The following is a 16,229-nucleotide window of genomic DNA, read 5'->3' on the forward strand; positions in this document are numbered from 1 at the left end:
AATTCTTGTTGACAGGATATACAGATGCAGACCATGCAAGTTCAGTTGATGATAGAAAATCCACATCTGGATTTGTTTTCTTCCTAGGTTCAAGACCTATTTCATGGGGAAGTAAGAAGCAACCCACAATTGTTTGTTCCTCCATAGAAGTAGAATATCATGCAGCAAGTGCAGTAGTTTGTGAAGTAGTTTGGCCACGTCGCATATTAGAAGGATTGGGGGTACATCAAAATCAACCTACGGTCCTCTTTTGTGACAATCAGAGTGTTCTCAAGCTAGTTCGTAATCCAATGTTTCGTGAACAGGTGAAGCATATTGAAGTTGATTGTCACTTCATTCGAAAGCATGTTCAACAAAACAACATACAACTCCAATTTTGCTCCAAGCATATTCACAAAGCCTCTTGCATGTGTTAAGTTTGAAACATTTCAAAGTTCTCTTGTTAGTACTTGAAAACAATGATGCAATAAGGGGGAATGTTGGAATATCCATCATTATTCACCCGTATAATTTGTTTGTTTTAGTTTGTTACTATTTATTAGTAACATATGGTTCTATTTGTTATTTGGTTAGTGATTTGTTAAACCCATGAGTGCCAGATAAAGCACATGGTCGCAATCATACTCATGTATAAATATCTTTCCATAATGCAAATGAGGTATTCGATTGCTCCACAAAATCTGATACAAATCAGGATTACGTATGCAAGCTGAAGAAGGCTCTTTATGGCCTCAAACAAGCACCACGTGCTTGGTATGACAAGCTGGATTGTTATTTGCAACAACAAGGACTCAAAAGACGCATAGCAAACAACTACTTGTACATTAAAGACGAAGGTAAACATATGCTAATAGTAGTTGTTTATGTTGATGATCTAATTTTTGGTAGTGATTGTGAACAGATGTGTGAAGTTTTTGCTACCAACATCAAGATGGAGTTTGAAATGTCAATGTTGGGAAAGTTATCTTTCTTCCTTGGACTGCAAATTCATCAATCTAAGGAAGGTATTTTTATTTCCCAAACTAAATACATTTGAGAGATGTTGAAGAGATTTAAAATGGAAGATTGTATTCCTGTAAGCACGCCTATGGTAGCAGGCTGCAAACTTAGTAAGGATGATGAGTCTTCAGATGCTAATCAAACTCTTTACAAATCTATGATAGGAAGTTTGTTGTATGTTACAGCTACTAGACCTGATATAATGCAGGTTGTAGGATGTGTTGCTAGATTCTAGGCTACTCCTAAGAACACTCGTGTTCAAGCAATTAAAAGAATTTTCAAATACCTCAAAGGTACTATGGAGTATGGGCTTTGGTATCCTAGTTGAAATGATTTCTCACTTACAGCCTATACAGATGCAGACTGGGGTGGCTCAGTTGATGATAGGAAGAGCACAAGTGGAGGTGCTTTCTTCCTTGGGAGGTGTTTAGTATCATGGCATAGAAAAAAGCAAGCATCAATTTCTCTCTCAACAGTTGAAGCAAAATACATTGTAGCAGTGTCCTGTTGCACACAGGTTCTTTGGATGAAGCAGACATTGAAAGACATTAAGGTAGATTTCAATCATCCTATTTCTATCTTTTGTGATAATACGAGTGTCATTAACATATCTAAAAATTTTGTTTTGTACTCTAGAACCAAGCATATTCCTATCAAGTATCATTTCTTGCGGGAACAAGTTAGTGATCAGCAAGTTAAACTTGAACATGTTTCTACTAAAGATCAGATTGCAGATGTGTTTGATAAGGCCTTGCCAAGAGATATATTTGAAAAGCTGAGACAGAAGTTAGGAGTGGTTTCACTCCATCCTTGAAGAGTTGTATTGCTCAGGGGGAGTATCTATTGCATTATTTTATGCCCCTTTGCAAGTTTAATTGCAGAATTGTATTAATTATTGGTTAATTGCAACTTTGTATCAGTCATTGATATCAAAGGGGGAGCAAGATCTCAGGGGAACAAGTATTGTTTTCTTGGTTTCAAGAGACTGTAGAAGGAGATGGAGTTGCCATCAATGACAAAGGGGGAGTTTGTTGGAATTTTTGTCATTGATGTCAAGGTTTAATTGAGCTTCGCAAGTTGCTGATTATTCATTATTGTTTAATTGAGTTGGTTGCCTTTTTGGTTGAGGTGTCCACTTTCTTGGTTGAGTTGCTTGAGCTCCTTGCCTGTTTGCTTCAGATGCTTGCTTGGTTGCTTGAGGTGCTTGGCTGTCAGCTTGAGCTATGTGTGTGTCTGCTTCACCTGCTTTGTGTCTGATTAAGAAGTGTGGGTGCCTACCTGTCTTCTTGTCAGCTTCTCAATGAGACCTTATGCCACATCATCAGTTGAGTGTACAAATCATAGAAACGGGACTCGCCCAAACTCGACGAGTCAGGCCCGGCAAGTCCCAGGGACTCGGACTAGGACTCGTCTGAGTCTGGCGAGTAAAATCGCCAAACTCACCGAGTTGGCAAGTTTGGCCCAAACTTGCCAAACTCGGCGAGTCCCGAGCCCCAGACTCGGCCGGCGTCAAGCCAAAACAAAAACACAAAAAAAAATTATTTTGCAATGTTTTTTAAGTTCGTTTTTTTTTGTTAATTATCTTCTATCCCTAAAAGTGACTTTCATTTCATTCACTTGCAAAAAAAGGAGTAAAGTGAGTTGGGAAGAAAAACAAGGGTGCATAGAAGAAAAACCGGCAAGGAGGAAGCTCAAGTTTTCTTCAATTTGTCACATTGGAGTTGCATTGTGTTTCGATTTGGTGCATCAAGAGTTGGATAGGAAGACTTTGCAGCTCATTTCAAGCTTGTTGTAAGAGGTAAGATTGTTTTTCTCAAGATTAGTTTGTTTATTGTATGCAAAAATTCCATTTTCTATTCATTTATTTTGAAAGTTTTACATTTTCTTTCAAAATCTTTTGTATATTTGTATGTAGCATGTAGTATGTAGTTGTAATGTTGTACTATGTAGGGTTTGTAAATTTCTTTTTTTTTAAAGTAGGGTTTGACAAACCCTACTTTAGTTTTTTTTAATGTATGTAATATGTATTAATTTTATTTTGTATTTGTAATGTTTTATTGCAGCAAACTTCACTTTATTATTTGCCTCAACTTCAAGTTTCACAAAACTATCCTAAAATGTCTACTTCAGCTTCTAGACCCCCCATTAGAAAGGACCCTGCTTGGAAATATCATGAGGATTTTCCAGGGCAAGGAAAGGGGCAAACAAAATGTATGTTTTGCAAAACAATATTCCATGGAGGTATATATAGGCTGAAATACCATATTGTTGGTGTCCATGGACATGATGCCGAACCATGCTTAAAAGCAGTCCCTGAGGCCGTACAAAAGGAGGATCGAGCGGCCATTGGGAGAGAGACAGTTTTAGGAAGAGGGACACAATTAAGTTGTGTTGGAGGCCCTTCTTCCTTACCTCCATATCGTCCCACTCAGTTTGCTACTGTTGGTGCTTCTATTTCTGCTTTTGCTTCTATAAGTGGCAATGCCACAGCCACTTCTCATGCTCCTAGCACTAGTAGTTGTAGTGGGAGTGTTACCATTGGACCTAGGATTCGTAAATCTAGGTTGGATTCCTTCTTTGTGCCTCGCACTACTCCTGGGTCCCAACCATCGCTTGAGGGCATGGGTTGGAACAAGGAGGTCCATGATGCTGCTAAAATGGCAGTTAGCAGGTTTTGGAGATACAGTTGTATTCCATTCTTTGTAGCCAGGTGAATGTTTTACTAACTTTTATGTTTGATAACTTTGATTGTTTTAATTTTTATACTTATCTCATTGAATTTTTATACTTAATTTATCTCATTGAGTTTCTTTGCGACGGGTCTCCTTATTGGCAACAAATGGTTGATGTCATTACCATATGCGCGGCAGGGTTCAAAGCCCCTAGTGAGAGTGATTTGAGGGGACCCATTTTGTCTCAAATGGTGGATGATGTGAAGAAGGATTTAGATGAACAACGTCAAATATGGAGGACTAAAGGTTGCACCATCATGACTGATGGTTGGACGGATAGGAGAAATAGAACTCTCCTTAATTTTCTTGTTTCTTCCGTAGGTGATTGATTAATTTTAATTTCATATAGTCTTTAATTTTTTATTTTTTATCTAATGGTTTATTGAATGATCATTGACCTAGCTTTATTTTTTTATTTCAGGGGGCACCGTTTCATTGATGCCTCCGCCCATTGCAAGAACGCCACCTACCTATTGGAGCAGATAGAGGAGGTGATTTAAGATGTGGGTGAGGAGAACGTGGTACAGGTGGTGACCGACAATGCAGCAAATTATGTTGTTGCGGGTAAAATTTTGATTACAAACTAATTTTGTTTGCAAATTAATTACTATCTTGTAGTTTGTACCTCCATTAATTACAATTTACAATGCAACAAATTATGTTGCTGCAGGTAGACTATTGATAGAGAGGCACCCATCTATAGTTTGGACTCCATGTGCTGCTCATTGCATTGACCTCATGTTGGAGGATATTGGAAAAATCCCATGGGTCAAGAGATGTGTAGAAAGGGCAAGAAATGTCTACAAATTTGTATATAATCATTCATGGGTGTTGGCTCTTATGAGACAATACACAGAGCAGAAGGAGTTAGCTCGTCCAGGAATCACAAGATTTGCCACAAACTTCCTCTGAGGAGTGGTCTTCCTCATCCTATGCTACCACCCCTGCAGGGAAAGATATGGCAAACTGCATTTTTTATGAGCAAGGCTTTTGGGTCCCTTGTGATGAGATAGTGAAGGTAATTTAAATATAAATTCTACAATTTAAATTTTAACTTCATGTTTTATAACTTATTATATGTATTCTCTTATTTGCTCATTTTTCTAAATTACACAATATTTTCAATTTTGCAGTTTGTTAAGCCCTTGGTGGTTTTGTTGCGAGTTGTGGACGGAGATAAGCCTGCAATGGGCTATATATATGAGGGCATGGATAGGGCGAAGGAGGCCATCAAATTCGTCTATGGAGGAGATGAGAGCAAGTATGGTCCCATTTGGGAGATCATTGATAGGAGATGGCATCATCAGCTTCATAGGCCCATCCATGCGGCAGCCTATTATCTGAATCCGGCATTCCGTTTTATCCCTTCTTTCAAGGCTGATGTGGAGGTCCTTAATGGGCTATACGCAATCATGGAGAAGATGGGACCTGCTGGTACTTCTCACATAGACCTTTTTCGAGAGCTACAGTTGTTCTCAGGTGCACAAGGTGAGACCTTCTCTCGTCCTGTCGCCAAAGACAGCAGGACAACTCTGATGCTAGGTAAAAATAAATTGTAAGGCTTAATTTTAGTTTTATTCAATACTATATTGTAACTTGTTAAATGAGTTCATGAGTGAGACTGATTTTATTTATTTTTCTCATTTCAAACTCAGATCATTGGTGGAGCTTTTTTGGCCTAGAGACACCAAATAGTCAGAAATTGGCCATTCGCATCTTGAGCCAACCATGCAGCGCATCAGGTTGTGAGCGCAATTGGAGTATGTTTGAGCACATACACTCCAAGAGGCGCAATAGATTATCTGTGGAGAAGATGAATGATCTCATCTTTGTTCACTACAACCTCCGCCTGAGAATGAGAAAGAATGCATTAGTTGACATCTCTCCTATCATTCTAGATGAGGTTATCTTGAAGCAGAGTGGGCCAATGAGAATCAGACAGCTCTTGGGACTCCTACAGTTGTCTTTAGTGATGATGACATTGATTGGATCGACCAGGTAGATATAGAGGTTGAGGCTGTAGCCATGGCAGAGGAGGAGCAGAGAGCACGAGTGGAGACAGGAAATACTGAGACTCGGAGTGACACAGTTGTTCCTGATGTTGGTGAGCATGGCATGGTGTCACGGGGAGCGACTATGGTTGTTGAATCATCCAAGACCTACTTTAAACGCCTTCGCAGGGGGCCAAGGCAAGAGGGTGCACAACCCTCTGAGCCATAGGCTTGTACACTTGTAGCTGTATTTAGTATTTACTATTTACCTTTGGTATTTTTATGAAACATTTGATGATGACATGGATTTTTTATTCCATGAGTTTTGTAATATTGTATACATTTGACAATATTTATATATCTATGTTTGTTATTTTCTTCAGCTACAATTTGCCTTTATGCTTATGTGATTGATGTATACTTGTGTATGTAATCAAATGAGCCAAGTTTGATGATGTTTTTGTGTCTTTAAGGTGTATTCAATAAAGGGTGTCTGAAACAAGTTTTAAATCTTTAAAAATCTCTAAATTTCTTGAGTTTTACACTTTTCCGAGTCCAATCGAGTCTAACGCTGAGTCTCGAGTCCGAGTCCGAGTCGGTCTTGCCGAGTCCGAGTCCCGTTTCTTTGGTTCAAATATGACTATAATTCTATTTTGGTTCCTTAGAATCGAATTGAATTATTTGTTTATCATGTTTAGTGTGTGACGGCAAGTAAAGTTTTTGTGGGTACTCATATTAATGCTGTCTTGTGTATGTGCATTCAAAGGGAGAGTGGAGCATTTCTTTAACTCTTGTAAATAAGCAGAGACATTTATTATGTTTCTATGGAAATAAGGCGGATGGGTGAGCTATGTGTAACAGCAGCAAGTGGAGAGGAGCTATTTCTTCAAAAAAAGAAAAAAATGTATTCATAAATAAATATGCTTCATTTTTTTATTTTCGTGTGGGATGATGATACAAAAAGGTGTTTTTAAATGAGAGATTTAATGAAATACATTTGATGGTTTTTCAAAAAACAGATGTAGTGATGCCTATGGTTACAAAAAATAAACTGATGTATTAAACAAGATCATGTGTTGCAAATCGAAAGAGATGACCAAGATGTGAGGATACTAATCGATATGATGTCTGAAGTGAGAATTTTCTAGGAATAAAACCGCCTTAGTTTGGAACGGTTTTGTTAGGAGTCGTTTTTCTTAAAAAACGAAACTTAATAAGTTTGCCAATATTGTGGAAGGGGGACAGTGAATTTTTAAACCCTAAAAATGCAAAAAGTCAAATACTGTGATTTGAAAAAGATTAAAAAGTGAGAAAATGCAGCAGCTTATTTATGTGCCTCAAATATATTAGTGGATTCGATGCTCAAAAATTTTTTGTTGATGCCATTGTTTAAATAATAGGTGACTTTGTTATTCAAGAGAGTTTCTTTATGAGCCTATCTAATGATGAAAAACGAAAAAAACGTGGTGGCACTCTCTAAAAATTATGTATGCAACTTTCAAAGGTGGAGTTGTAGAGATCAAAAAAATTATTGCTTTTGGTGTGGGATGCTTTGAACGAATTCTAAAAAAAAATCGTTTTCCATAAGGGTGGAACGACATAGCTGAAAGTTTTTTTAAGTGATGCTACCAGGATGCGTTGATATTAGCAAAAACTTAGCGTGTGTTTCTGAATGTAATGATATTGAAAGAGCCTATGTGATAGTGAGGAGTTGTGTGTCCTAAATTCTATTGTTTTTGAGTTGGTGCTTTGATGTTGGTGCCTCAATAAGGTGAAGTGGGTGCTTCATTTTGGAGGAAGAGTTCTTCAGTGAGTTGGTGCCCATTTATTCAAGATTAACAAAGCCAACAATTGGTGCCCATTGCAACACCAATTAGGTACTAATCAGATTGTCGTTGAGCTTTTGGAGCAATGTCAAACGATTCCAACAATTGGTATCAGAGCCTTGGGTCACAGGGTTGAGCCTCCATTCAATGGGTGTTGAAGGCTGAATCGGTGTTGAGGGGGAGATCGTTGACTTGGTGGCCAGCACAACTCATGACATGGCTTAACCACCTCCCATGGATCAGGTTAAATCTGGCATTTGTATCGAGTGTTGATAGTTCGAGCTTTTGGCACAATGGCAAACGATTCCAACATCAATTCGTCCCTTATTCCTATTTGATCATCACCCCCATTGAAATGGAGTTTTTTCAATCCACTGCTCCTAGGCTTAAGCATAACTATAAAGGTTCATTCAAAATAAATGTTTCACACCTACAGGATCCAGCCTATGTTAATACTATTAGTCTTTAGCAATATATGCAGCCTCTTATAATGTCCCCAATTTTAGCCACTAGGCTAATAGGTGATATAAGGAGGAATTAATTAAATTAATTTCTTATAAAGTCATTAAAATAAATTATTTATTGAAAGGTGACTTTATATTTAACTAATTTAATTAAAAAATGACTTCTTGAGTATAAAAATTAAAAATAATTAAAAGTCACTTAAATAATATTAAATAATAAAGTGTACCTACCCTCTTCTAGAAGGAACCTCGTGAAGGGTGATGAAAAAGGATAAATAGAACAGGATGTTGGAGGATCAAGGAGAGGTTGGAGATTTGGATATGAAGAAATGACTAATGCGTGGCAGTGGTGAAATCTCTGAGGACGCAAACCTTTAGTAGATTGATAGAAGGGCTGGACGAAACCTTGGTTCTTCCTCTTGGGAGTAGATTCGTGACGGAGTCTACATCAGCACTAAATTTGTGAAGTCTTCTTTCGAAGACAAATTTACAGTTGAAAGGAGGATACTCTAGTCTTCCTATTTGAGCTTAATTTGTGGCCAAAGGCCAAATTGCTAAGACAGATTTTGTAGAAGTCAAATAAAGATGTTTGTTTAAATATCTTTGGAAATGGAATTAATTGAAGGTTGAATCAGATTGAAGGTCAGTCATCCAAAACCCTCGATCTTATTCAAACATCACCATTGAGGCATCTTACATCAGTAAAAGGACAGCATTGGAATTGAAAGAGATAGGCGATATTATTGAAGGACGGTTGGAGGACGAATTGCATGAGGATTGATCAGTTTGCAAATCTGATAACAAACTGACTTCAGACTGTGTTCCCACGATTTTGTTCATGCCTCCATCATTATGCATCGATTTTGACATTTGATGATTCCAAAATCAATTGGAGAAGAAAGCCATATCATTTGGATAGTTTGCATGGCAATTTGGTGACAATTTGGATTATATTGTGAGTCTGATCTGAGGCAGGTTCGTGGGCTCCTAACCCTTAATTTTGAGTTGATGGTTCATTCTTGACTTCGTGGCTTCCTTGTGGAGTAAAGCGCTGTCATTGGTGAGGGATCTGATTAGTTTTGGAGGCAAATTGGGGTCCTTTGCATGCAGACTCAGTGACATTACAAACTTACCACTTACAGCAGTAAAGGCGGCACACCCAGATGGTATGATGAGACACTTTGCCTAGGCCCTTGACTCCCAAATTCCACAACTAGCAAAGCGATTTACACCTGCATCCTTTGGCGTCTATTTCTGGTGTATTCGTAGAAGTTTCAGCTACCATCTTCAGAGAACTCAGTCTGAAAGTATAGCAGCAGGGAAGGCTATCAGAGATCAGCTTGATTGGACAAGGATATTATTTACTCGTTCAAGGCACCCCTTACCAGGTTCATTACAAATTGCTCTCATTCTATTTTCAGTATGTTGGTATGAGTATTTCTGCAGTCTCTTATGTATTCAGAAATCTGATTTATGACGGTCAATGTATACATTGATTAACAGTCTTAATCATAGCTGTCAATTGAAATGTAATGTGATTCATCATGTGAATAAGAGAGCTAGGAGTTTTTTGAGTCAACATCCCATTGCATGTATTTTTCTGAGGAAACATGCCAACTGTTTGACATAATACCAGCAACCTATACATCCTGATTTCAAGTCCAATTTGGTGTTAGAACTTCATAATTTGATTGAATATGCATTCTTGGCTATTGAACTTTCACTTACAGTCATTTGTAGTTGAATTTTCATGGGAAATATGTGAAAGGTTCACCTCCATACCAATCTGAAACTACTGAGACAGCAGTTCGCATAACACGCACAGTAGTAAATAGCATAACGCACAGATTTAGCAGCAAATATCCCTTGTTTTCAGTCACCATTTGGACAGGGGATATTACACCTCTCTGCATGCTTTGGGGGTTCATGTTCTAAAATTGATAATTGGGACAGAGTTGTAGAGGCTACACAGTTTTTATTAAGACCGTATGAGATAAATAAGGCCAAATTGATAGCTCAGAATGACAGGTGCATTCAAATGAATCTAATCCATATTGAGAAGCAGCTTAAAAGCTTTCCAAATGATGTATGGTTTCAAAAAAGGGTTATGGATGCCAAGCATCAATTAAGATATAACTTGAACTATAAAGGTAGGGAAGCCAAATTTAGATCTAGACTAACTTGTTAAAAATTGGTGATGAAGGAACAAATTATTTTTCAAGCTCCTGAAACACGTGAAGAAAAAGATAGAGACCATTGAGGTGGATGCGAATCTAGTAAAAGATGAGACACAAATCAGGTCAGCTTTTCAGGATTTTGATTGTAAGCTTTTCCCATCAAAGAAACATGGGAGTGACTGTTTGCATGCTAGAAGGGTTGTTTCAAGGATTGATCCTTGCAGATTGGACAGGGACAGGGCCAACAGCCTTGAAAAAAACATTTGTATTTGAGGAGATAAACACAGTTATCCAATACTTCAAGAATGAAGAAACTCTAGGCAATGATTGTCTCCCAACTTGATTCTATAAAAATAATATCAATTGGATCAGCCATATTCTTTTAAAAGTTTATAATGAGGCTACTTTTGTTGGCTCTCTAAGATCAAACATTAATAGAGGGGTCATCAAACTGCTGCCTAAGGATGGTGATATAACTCAGATTTTAAAAACTAGAGATCAATAACTCTACTTAATGTTTCAGATAAGATCTTTGCTAAAGTTCTTGCCTTAAGACTGAACTCAAACAGGTTTTGTGAAGGGAGAGTTAGTCTAGAAAATTCGATTTCGCATTGGCGAGGCATTTGGTGAGGGATGCATTAGGCGAGATACTTGTTGTGACATTTTCACACATCGCCCCATTGTAAATGGGGACCCCCTTGTTTTCGCTTTTTAGGAATTTTTGAGTCACCAATCTTTGTGAGTCTAAAGTTAGGGGTTTTCAAGAGTTTTTTCTACGTCCTCAGGTCAATAGGACCAATCATGACCAAATGGGCTTTTTGATATCAAAAATGTGTTTAGACAAGCCAAAGGACGAAAAATGCAACTGCTTGAGGTCAATTTTGACAACTTCCTATTTTTGTGGGAATCTACTTTTTTGCTTTTTTTGCTTTTTCATTTTCAGCACTTTCGAACCAATCAGGGAAGCAACTTTTTCACCTATTTTTTTGCTTTTTGTTTTTTTCTTTTTTTAGGCTTTTTTGGAAAGTTGACCTAGGATTAGGTCACCTAGGTCATGACAATGAGGTTGTTGTTTTCGAAAAGAAAAGTTTGTATCTCCAAGATGAAAAAGCAAGAAAATTCTCCAGACAAGAAGTTCATCTAAAGAAAGGCGTTGATCCAGAAGTTCCAGAATGAAGATGCTAGAAATCCATGGTGGTGATCAAGAAAATTTACTAAGTGTTCAAACAAGAATGAAGAAATATTCTTATTCAATGGCGAAGTGCACCCTATCAAGAAGAAATTATCCTTGAAAAGACATGAACTCCTTCCTACCTAGGAATCAAGAAAGTTCCTTGATCAAAGCCCAACTCCTACCTAGGAATCAAAGAACTTCCTTTATTAACACCCAACTCCTACCTAGGAAAGAAAGGAAAATCCTTGTGCCATCATGAAGTCCGCCCTATGCTAAGGAAATGTTCCTCAACAACATGCAAAGTCCACTCAAGGAGAAATTCAAGAAAATGGCTAAGTATTGAGAATTTTCCTTGATCTCATATGAAGTCCGCTCCAACATGATGGAAATTCCTTGTCCAAGTAGCAAGTCCGCCCTAGTCAGGGGGTAAAATTTCTTGTGGAATGACCAAGTCCGCCCTAAGGTGTGAGGAAATTCCTTATCAACACATAAAGTCCACCCCCCTTGGTAAAAAAAGTTCTTTGTGCTATCATGAAGTCCGCCCTTGGTGGGCAAAGAAGAAGTTTAGCTAAAGATAAAAGCAAGTGTGGAAAGCAAAGAGAAATTTGTCCTAGTTGAGAAGGAAAATTTGGTGGATTAAAACAAGAAAATAAAAAAATAAAAAGAAATAAAGCACAAGGAAATTCGCACAAGTCATAGGAAGAAAAGAGTTAAAAAATTCTTGACAAAGTGAAGATGAAGAAAGCAAAAAGAGGAGTTTGAACCAACATAAAATTCACCTTAGCGTTGAAGAAAGGTGAATTAAAGCAAAAAAAAAATCTAAAGGCACAAAGAAATTCGCCTATGCGAAGGAGCTTTGAAATTTGACTAAGTATAGGTGAAAAAAGGCAAAGGTTGGAATCAAAAGGAATTCGCCTAAGTATAAAAGAAAAGATCAGAAAGTGACTAAGAGTTAGTACCTTGGGAAGAAAAACTCGAAATTATGGCCAAGTGTTGGTAGATTGAAAGAAAAGTGAAAATCAAGTGCCAAGATTGCCCAAGGATAGTCAAAATTCCTTGTCCAAATGTTAATTCCACCTTGGGAATAAGAAAAATCCTTTGACCCAACATCAAGTCCGCTCAAGCATATGGAATGCCTAAGTGTTGAAAAGGTTAAAAACTCTATAAATTGTGGCTAAGTGTTCAAAAGGTTCAAAACTCTATAAAATTTGGCTAAGTGTTGAAAAGTTCGAAATTACAAATTTCCAAGACAACTTCCCAGAGAATTTCAAAGCCAATTTCCACACTTGAAGACAAAGCTGAAAGTGATTCCTTAAGCAATTTGAGGGATTTCATCAAGATTCCAAAGTTTACTAAGGGTTGAAGGTAGATTTTCATTCAAAATTCCAAATTTATTTTAGACTTTCAGTCGGAGTTTCTAAATTTCTAGACTTCCAAGAGAAATTTCACTTCAAATTCTTCAAGTTTTATTCAAAATCATCTTGTTTTTTTATGCTTTTAGGAGCAAATGTTCAATTTCCAAAATTTTACTAAGTCTAATTCTTGGAATTTCACGAGTTCGATAAGATTTATCCTTTGAAAATTCTTTCAAACTTTGCACTCTAGGTTGGAAATCAACATCAAACCCCTTATTGCTTTTTTTAAAATTTTCTTGATTTTCAGGTGGTAGATGTCAACTCAAGGAGGGATTTCTAGAAAGACACACACGAAGTTCAAAGTTGGAGTCCGAGATCGTGACGAAATGGAAGAGAGTTGGGGATACCAACCTTCGCCATGTGGACCTCAGAGACTTCAAGGAAAGAGGAAAAGAAGAAACAATCCAAGTAGTCCAAAACAAGGAGATGGATATAGAAAGCCAAAGTTCAGAGTAACTTCTTCACTTTTACAAATCCAATTCAGAAGTAACATTTTAACAAGGCGTCCTCATTTCCATCCATTGAGGATGGTTTTCGAAAACTGGAAACAGATTGGATAACCACTTTTGCCACATGTGAAGATGAGGTGGATATTTCGCCAAGCATCCCAATGGAAGAGGTTAATCCTCTTGTGTCCAGGTTCATCGAATATGCTTCCATAAAAAGGGGATAAGGGATGCATTCTTCTAGAAGAAAGCTCCATGTGACACGTGTCTTTCTTTTTTTGGCTCTTGTTGGATAACAATTGTAAACCCTAATTAGAGTATGTGTTTTAATCTCAGTCGTTGATCTTTGTTTGATCTCGGCCTTTCACTCATTTTAAGACTCTACATAAACCCCTCTTCTCTCATTTGTATGGGAGAGATTGTGAAATTGTTGCTTAAGACTATTAAGATATTAAAGTTCATTTGCATTGCTTTGAATCTCTTTGTTATCTCATAGTTGCATGGTTTCATATTTTCTTCAACATAGAATAGAATTTGTTTTATGAAAATTATTAAATGAATGCAAGATTTGATAGTATTGATTGGTGAAATCGTTTCTCATACATTTGATGAACAAATGATTTTTGTTCATTGTGCAAAGTTAGCTTGAGCGTATTTTGTGGATGTTTAACTTCTTCCTTCGGATAAGGATTGTTCATTCTGATGGTACTATCCATGGTATGAAAATTTTAAGCACAAGCCTTGAAGATTGCACCCACTTTGTTTAGTTGTTTAAGTTGGCAAACCAAAGGTTGGTTTAGTTTCACCCAATCACTATCGTCTCTTAAATTCCTAGGAATAGTATAGAATCCTCGAAACCTTTTCCTTTTTACCTTTTTTTTGAAAATTTAAAATCGAGAAAATCGCCCCAAAAAAATAAAGAGTTTTATAGCTGAAAGCCTTCATTGTGAATGAAATTTGCAAGTCCCCTTTGGATTACCAATAAACATCACCAAATGAGCTATATCCAACATTAAATTCAATAGTTCGAAGTGCAAACATTGGAATCGCCATATGATCTTCTTTGCAATCTTAGCATAAGCGGTGATTTTATTCAAGAGAGGATAGTTGTTGGTGTTGGAAATAAGCCACACCCGGACCAACGATGGACTGGTCCAAGAGGGGCCAGTAGCTCAGTGGTAGAGCACTCCAGCAGCGTATGGAAGGTCCTAGGTTCGAGTCCTAGCTGGTCCATGTCTCAACATGGTATCAGAGCTAGATCCAGGCTAGGAAAACAAGCACACAAGAGGTGTGGCTTAAGGGGGGGTGTTGGTGTTGGAAATAAGCCACACCCGGACCGACGATGGACTGGTCCAAGAGGGGCCAGTAGCTCAGTGGTAGAGCACTCCAGCAGCGTATGGAAGGTCCTAGGTTCGAGTCCTAGCTGGTCCATGTCTCAACAATAGTGTCTTTTGGGCATTTTTATTATGTGTTCGGTGTGTCATAAAACACGCACCAACAATAATCTCAGCAAGACATTGGTGTATGGCACTCTCTGATTTTGATGATGCATATGACAGAATTGAATTTGGTTTTTTAATGATGATGATGATGAGGGCTCTTGGAATTGGTGAAAAATTATGCAGGCATGTTCTAGTTCCATTTGTTGATACTACTGCACAAGTAAGCATACATGGTGCACTTTCTAATCCCTTTATGTTGCAGAGATTTATGATGCTACTTCAGCTGTGGCTATTCATTATTTTTTGAGGGAGAGCTCCTTGGGACATCTGTTAAGGGACTTAACTTCCAAATATGAACATACTTATTAAGCTGCAAATTGCAAATAATACTTCACATTTCCTAGTCATTGAAGAGGAGAATTTGGTAGATTGGATAAAAGTCTTGATTTGTATTGCTGAGCTTCATCTGCACTTAGGTGTCCCCCTTTGCATTAAACCCTTCTTTAAAAAATTGCAGAGTTGAAAAACGCATAAAATTCTAGAAAAAAAAATCTAAGTGGTAATGTCAGTTACATTGTCAATTACGATATGAAAATCAAAACAGTAAATACAAAAAAACAAAGTACAATGCTGCCCCTAATTTGCATCTCCTGACATTGAATCAAAATTAGAGTCCTTTGAGTCTCTACCACTGTCATGGTCCACGTCCACCTCATCCAACAAAATCCCAACCAATCCCTTTGGTGCCTCCTCATCAACTTGTGCCACATCTTCGAGATCAACATCCCATCGTAAAGCTAGAGTCTGTCGATACTCTGCAGTTTGACGATCCCGAAGCCGAAGAGCACTATGCACGACCACTAGCTTCTCCGTTCATCTAGAGGTAAGTCTATTCCTCTTGATAGAGTGGATAAAGCCATATGTGGACCAAATCCTCTCTGCAATAGAAGAACTAGCAACCTGTGAAAGTAGGCGAGTGGCAAGCAACTTCAACTGTGGTGTATCCCTCCCATGCCATGTCCACTATCCAATAGGGTCTCTTTGGGCTGATATAGCTATGTCCAACCTTTCCTGTGGTTTACTCAATGTAGGACCATGAAGATTTATGAAATCAAGGAATTGTGGGCAAAGTATGGAAGCCTCCTCCTCTATATATATCTTATCAATGGCCTGTGTGAACCCATCTAAAATCTCATCATCATCACATGGAGGCATCCTTCCATCCCTTGGTACATACTATTCGGGATTCACTGCATAGGCTGTCATATGAAGCGAAGTGTTCATTATGTTCCACCTCCGTGTCACAATGGACCTAATATGATGCTCATAGAACCCCAAAGTAGGATCCTTTGCCAAAATTGTCTGCTTAATCTTCCCAAGCATACTGTCAAATGTCTCATATATCTCTCCAAGACTAGAAGAGTCTATATCAGCATATCTGATGACATCTACAATAAATGAGATGATAGAACAAACATATCTGCAAGTGCAAAGTTAAAAATATTAAAATCAAAATATGAAAAATCAACAATCTAATATTTAATTTTTAAAACAATCAACAAT

At 37.8% G+C, this 16,229-nt stretch overlaps 1 protein-coding gene across 1 annotated transcript in view; it reads right to left on the reverse strand.

Moving 5' to 3' along the window:
* Positions 1 to 16,229, reverse strand: part of LOC131044075 (dehydrogenase/reductase SDR family member FEY) — an 88,772-nt gene that overhangs the window by 19,376 nt on the left and 53,167 nt on the right. The gene's annotated exons all lie outside the window — the stretch shown is intronic.

This window comes from Cryptomeria japonica, chromosome 3 (assembly GCF_030272615.1).
Source record: "Cryptomeria japonica chromosome 3, Sugi_1.0, whole genome shotgun sequence".
Taxonomy (NCBI): domain Eukaryota; kingdom Viridiplantae; phylum Streptophyta; class Pinopsida; order Cupressales; family Cupressaceae; genus Cryptomeria; species Cryptomeria japonica.